Source organism: Fopius arisanus, unplaced genomic scaffold, assembly GCF_000806365.1.
Source record: "Fopius arisanus strain USDA-PBARC FA_bdor unplaced genomic scaffold, ASM80636v1 scaffold00141, whole genome shotgun sequence".
Taxonomy (NCBI): Eukaryota; Metazoa; Arthropoda; class Insecta; order Hymenoptera; family Braconidae; genus Fopius; species Fopius arisanus.
In genome coordinates, this window is record NW_011887880.1 from 14,563 (window position 1) to 21,823 (window position 7,261).

Genomic DNA, 7,261 nt, shown 5'->3' on the forward strand with positions numbered 1-7,261 from the left:
AATATGCATATCAATTTCATGGATGCTTTTGGCACGGTTGTCCAAGGTGTTTCAAGTTTAATAGAGATAAAGAGCTGAGCCACAAGGATACATTAGAGAGTCGTTATGAGAGGACAGGAGCAATTACTCGAGAATTGCAAAATTTGTCGTATGAAGTTGTCGAAATGTGGGAATGCGATTTTATTCGTCAAAAACAGACAGATCCCGAGTTGTCTCAGTTTGTTGACAAAATTGATCAGCAATTATTCATTGCCTTGGATCCCCGCGATGCGTTTTTCGGTGGCCGAAACGGAAATACCGTAACACATTACGATGTTAAAGAGGGTGAAAACATCCGATATGTTGACGTTTGCTCATTATATCCGGATGTTTTAAAGACGGACGTTTTTCCTATTGGACACCCCACTGTTCATGTAGGGAACGATTGTCGTATCGCATGTCCTAATAATGACATTTCACGGATTGAAGGACTTGTCAAATGTCGTGTTTTACCTCCTCGTCGGTTATTCCACCTTGTATTACCTGTCAAAGCCCACGGGAAACTATTGTTCCCTCTCTGTCGGTCATGCTGTAAAGATCTAGTGCAAGACAATTGCCCTCATGACGATCCAATTGATCGTGAGTTTTTGGGCACATGGACAGCACCAGAGCTTCGAAAAGCCGTGGAAGTGGGCTATAAAATTTTGGAAATTAGCGAAATTTGGGAGTATAAAAAAACGACACGTTATAATCCGGCTACGCGTACAGGTGGTTTATTTGCGGGGTACATAAACACTTTCCTGAAAATCAAACAAGAGGCTTCCGATTGGCCTGCAGAGTGCGTGGACGATGAATCAAAGAATAAATACATAGCCGAATATGAGGCAAGGGAAGGTATTAAGCTAGACAAAGATAAAATTCAAAAGAATGCTGGGTTGAGAGCAGTGGCGAAACTTTGTCTAAATTGTCTCTGGGGTAAATTTGGAGAGAGAGAAAATTCAACCAAAAAGGCAATCATTCGAACATATGAGGAATTTGCCCACATAATGTTCCATCCTGAAATTGAGGTGACAGGTCTTGTCCCCGTTGATAACGACACTCTCTTCATATCCTGGAAACATTTAAACGAAGCTGCGGAACTCTCTACCACGGCTAATGTTGTAATTGCAGCATATACAACAGCTCACGCACGCCTTAAATTATATTCTTATTTGGAAAAACAACAGGAGCGCGTCTTATATTACGACACAGATTCAGTAATTTACGTGAGCGATGGAAAAAATGAATTACCGCTAGGGAACTTTCTAGGGGATTTGACCGACGAGGTAGAGGGCTACGGTGAAGGGAGCTTCATTTCATCTTTTGTCTCAGGAGGCCCTAAATTTTATACTTATCGCGTAAAAAAACCTGATGGGAGTATTGCCGAAGTCAGTAAGATAAAAGGGGTTAGTCTGAACTATGAGACGCGTAAACAGATACATTATGACTCGATTCGAGCCCTCGTTGTCGATAAAGCAGAACCTTACCAGATCAACTACAAAGGAATACGGCGCACAATGAATCATGACGTCATCACGAAAGCGGAGAGTAAGATTATAAGGGCGACAGGCCCAAAACGACGCAACGACCACGGAGCGACAACATTTCTCTATGGCTATAAAAAACACCGAAAACTTTGTTGAAATAGATTTAAAAATGGAGGCAAATAACAACTTCATGTAGTTTTTACTAAATTTTTTTTATTCAATCCTAAGTCTATAAATACATTTTTTTTCTACTTTTTAAGAGGGAGGGCTGAAGAAAACAAGGGAGAGAGAGAGAGACAGAGAATTTTTTTTTAAATAATTTTTGTATTGCAAAACCTAAACTTAGCCACACTTTTTTTTTTAAACAATTTTTTTTTTACTGGAGAAACCTAAACCTAAAATTAAAAAAAAAAAAACGTCCATTTTTTTCCAAACTTTTTTTTAAGCGATTTTTTTAAATCTTATTTTTATAAACAATTTTTTTTAATCTTTTTTTTTATGAACGTATCTGTTTTAATCTTTTTTTTCAATAAAAATTTCTTTTTTTTTCTTTTTTTTTTTTTTAAACTTTTTTAAACTAAGGGGTGAGGTGGAAGAAGAAGAGTTTTTTTGTTGAAATTTTTTTTTTTATTAAAAACCGTAAGTATAAAAAATACATTGAAATCTTAAACCTAGAATACATTTTTTTTTTAATTTTTTACATTTTTTTTTTAATCAATAAAACTTATTGCTAAAAATGCATAATACAAAACTAAATCTAAAATACATTTGAAAACTTACGTCTAGTATATTTTTTTTTTACAATTTTTTTTTTCGCATTTTTTTTTTATAATATCAATAATTTTTCTTGGAGGCCTAGGCCCATTCCTCCAGGTCCCAGTTTTGAGGCTCATCGGGGTGGAGAGGGGCGTTGCCGAAGAGGACCCTCAGATCCCACAGGTCCTCGAGGTCGTAGACTACCCCCCACTCCTCTTCCTGGGCCGCAAACTCCCGGACCTGGTCCCGAAAGGCGCGAACCCATCGGGCTCTGGGGGTGTCGGGGCCAATTCCTCCCTCCCACTGGACGCCTCTCAGAAACAAAAAAAAAACAACAAATTAATAACAAATTAGAGAGAGAGAGAGAGAGAGAGAGAGTGGGAGAGAGAGAGGGGGGGGGAGAGAGAGAGAGAGAGAGAGAGAGAGAGAGAGAGAGAGAGAGAGAGAGAGAGAGAGAGAGAGAGGGGGGGGCAGGGCCATTCTCTGATCCATTTGATAGCGTCACATTTGATTCCACCCCAAGTGTACTTTTCTTTATTATGGTGTGATGTTGTTTTCCCGTTTAAGTGTGCTAGGGTGTGCAAACTGTCGAAAGCGCGTCTCCGATGTGTGACTACAATATATGGCCGGGCGCTCCCTGCAGAAATGTCACATCTGCTTGTATACTGAGGTTCCGAATTTTGAGTGATAAGTTACTGTTCATCAGGTCAGTCGTGGTCCTTGAACGGTACTGAGCAGACGCACGATTTCCCGCTCAATCCCACCGCATTTCACCTAGCTATAAGTCGATTTCTGAGTATTCGTTGATTCCCTTCAATTATCTCTCCAATTAAACTTCCCCCGCCCATGCTAAATCCCAAATCCATCCCCCAGGCCCCAAGGGCGCCTTCACTAAGATCAAACCCCTCTGTGCCGAACTAAAGGAAACAAAAAACGAGCCCTCCTAACTAACTCTCCAAAAAACCCAAAAACCCTCCTGATAAGAACATCCCAAATCCTACATCGTCTGTGGGGGAAACCCTCAACCAAAAAGGAAACCGGAACCCCACAACTTCTGCTGGACCACCCATCCAACCACAAGCTCCACCCATCATCCTCGAGAACGGGAAGCTGGAAACCAACAAATTGATCAACTTCATCCACGTGAATGTTACCAACAAAGACTTCAACCTACAATTCATCGGGAACAACACCGAAATCTCCCTGAAATCCCAGGAGGATTTTACGAAAATCACCATGCTACTTGAAAAAAATAGCTTCAAGTTCTACACCTTTGGGCTCAAGAACGAGAGACCCAAAAAATACATCATTAAGGGCCCACCAACCTCCTTCTCTGAAACACACATCTCTGATGAACTTGGAAGCAAGGGCATAAAAACTCTATCAGTCAGGCAATTCATTAAATGAGATCCAGCCGCGGGTAAGAAAACCCCCCTGCCGATGTTCGCTATCACAGTCGACCATGAGGTGACCATGACCAAGATAACATCCATAACAGCCATCCTTCATCATACCTTCAAGCTGGAGAAGTTCAAGAAAACAGACCAACCCACGCAATGTTTCAAATGCCAACGGTTTGGACATGCCAGCGCGCACTGCCATCTCTCGCCCAGATGCGTCAAGTGTGCCGAGGAACACGACATAAAATCCTGCTCCAACCCATCTGTCAAATGTGCAAACTGCGGGGCTGACCACACTGCAAGTTTCCGAAAATGCCCAACACGCCTAAATTACACCAAGAACCAAGAAGACAACAAACACAAACACAATCACCAGCTGCTTCACGAGACAATCGCTTCAGATCCACTCAGGTCGTCATCTACTAAAACATTTGCGGAGCTAGCCAAATCAATCCATTACTTCGGTACATCTGACTTCCCAACGTTAGCAACCCCAGAGATGTCGTTGATATCTAGAACGCCAACCACCCCAGGCACCCCTTTCTTCTCTCCAGCGGGACCTTCGATCACCACGTCATCTCTGAGGAGAAACCTGCAACCACCTTCAAGACCCTCGAAAACTACTAGATCTGCAAGACCATCTGCTGACCACCCCCCACTTAAACAATTAAGTATCACACACTCATGCATAAACACAGCCAAATCAATCGTTGACGAACTTCAAAACCTCAACATCTTCCAAATTCTCGAGGACCTTAAAAATATGATCACCAAACTCCAAAATGCTTCCACACCCATAGAAAAAATTCAAATCATAGCCTCCTATGAATTTCTCTTCACCACATCGTCCCCTTCACCTTCAAACCTCCCGCAACCTCCCTAAACCTCTTAGCATTAAATATAAACGCGCCCAAACCGAACCTCGAGGAATTAATAAACATTACCTCGAACAATAACATCCATTTAATACTTTTATCGGAAACCAAACTTAGCAGTAAAATTAAAAAAATAATCCTCCCAAATTATAACTTGATCAGAGAAGACAGAGCAGCCAGAGCTGGTGGTGGAGTGGCAGTGGCTGTCCACCATTCTCTCAAATTTAAGATCCTCCCCCATAGCTTCGCCTCACACACAGAATACGTGGGTATTGAAATCTCCATTGAGGGCAAAGCCACCCGTATCTACTCCCTCTACAACCCCCCTGACACCCATCTCGACCCTCTTCTTATTTCCCACCTCATGCCCCCGGGAATCACCACCCTTATTGCAGGGGACTTCAATGCTAAGGACCCCACCTGGTCCCCCACCGGGAAAAATCGCTCGGGAAAAATCCTCCTGGACCTCCTAAACAACCACAACACCTACCTACTCTTTCCAGACGTTCCTACCCACTATATATCAAACGGAAATGCCCCCAGCACAATAGACCTAATTTTAACTAACAAAAACTCCTTAATAAAAAACCTCAAAGTCCTAAATGTATCTCCCTCCGACCACCTCCCCCTCCTCTTCACCATTTATGGGACCCCCTCACTTGAACCCGCCCACCAACTCCCTAACTTCTCCAAAACAAATTGGAAAATTTTCCGTGATATCATCAATGATCAAGTCTCCTCCACTAACCCTCCTCTCCACACCACCAAGCAAATAGATTTAATCATTCAAAAAACCACCAACTCCATCACAGATGCCATCTCATCCTCCACCCCCCTTAAAACCCCAGGTCCTTTTCACAAACCCCTACCAGCAGAAATCACGTCCCTAATCAAACAAAAAAACACAATCAGGAAACAGTGGCAAAAAAACCGCTACCCTCTCTTCAGGATTTGGTATAACGCACTGTCTAAAGAAGTGAAATCCAAAATCCTCCTCTGGAAACAGTCCTGCTGGAACCAGAAGCTACAAAATATCAATCCAAACGACCACTCCATCTGGCAAATCGCAAAATCCTTTAACAACCCAACCAAGCCCAAAATCCCCACCCTGATCTCCAACAACCATCCATATGAAAACAACCACCAAAAAGCCTACTTACTCTGTCAACACTATGCCAAGGTCCACGAGACTGCAGCAAGCAGAGGCAACAAATCCTTCGCCGAACACGTTAATGCACGTATTAAATCAATTGCACGCACTAACTCATCCGACATACCAACATCCTTCCTAACCTCACCTAAAGAACTAATCCCCCTAATCAAGATATTCAAAAACAAATCGGCCCCAGGGATAGACAGCATTCCTAACATAGTAATTAAAAATATCCCTTTCAAATCCATCACCCTCATCGCAAACACCTTCAACGCCTGCCTTCGCCTCCAATACTTTCCTACTGCATGGAAGTGTGCTGTGGTAATTCCTATCCCCAAACCTGGTAAACCTCCCTCAGACCCTGCTAGCTACAGACCAATCCGTGCTCTTCGATACTGCAAAAAATGGCTCCTGTTCGGTTTTCAACCGAAGTTTTTTTCACACTCACGCGAATACACAGACGCACACTCTACAAGTAACTCACTTGTCACGCTCTATCAAGATTACATGATTCACGCTTCTTGACCGACTCATTTGGATAATTTGATGGCCTTTCACCCTTGATACTGAAGGCGCCACGTATAGAATGACACTCGTCGGCCCGCTCTATTTTTCCTTGATTCGGGGCATGTGACCTCCGATTAAGAGTATCTGCCACCTTGTGGCCCAACTATTGCTCTCATTTGCATATCGACCGTTCGAGAGTGTTTACGCGCTTTTCTCAGAACTTCGCATAACGTTTATTTGATCATCTCTTTACCTTTAATTGAACCTCGTTTCCAAAAATTTGTGACGCGATTGAATTAGCTTCATTCGGCTCAAATTAATTATTATAATACAAGTGTTGAAGTGACTCTTTTTTGACAATTAAATTGACTCTTTTGAACAACGCCACGCGAGTGATTATTTGATCCTCTCACGCACTTTCTCGTAATCCGATTATATCTCGACCATCGCCTGAAAATATCCCCGAAACCAGATCCCGCTCTGAACAGCTCCAATTTTTTTTTCTTATGAAAAGCTCAATCTTGTTAAGAGATAAAATCATTTGGCAAGCTTACAGCGGGCTCAAAATGGCCAGCATGCGTTGCGGACACCGCTGTTTACTACGGTAAAAATCTCTATGTAATAAATATAAAAACCTGGTACAACACTAGGCTATAAATAAGACAAAGGGACTTGGAAAAACCCTGCACAATGGTGAGGAGTGTTGGCAAACCCAGTCAAGGACAACACCTGGAAATCACAAAACATCTAGAGGAGGCCATACAAATTGCTCGAAGGCATAACTAAAGAGATCCTTTTGACTTCTTTTCTTCTCTCAATTGAACATGGGGGCACCAATATAAACAACCCTCCAATGGTAAACACAGAAGAGAATAGACTCAAAGAAATAAGATCTCGGCAATTCAGAAATGGACTGCCTCAACCATGGGTTTGTCGATATCGACAAAAGAAAAAACAGACCAATAAGGGGGGGTACATCTGGCAAGAGTATCTCCCCCCATTGGTTACAGGGGGTTGGCTTGAGCCGGGATGTCATCGACACCCCAGGCCCAATGAAAGTTATGA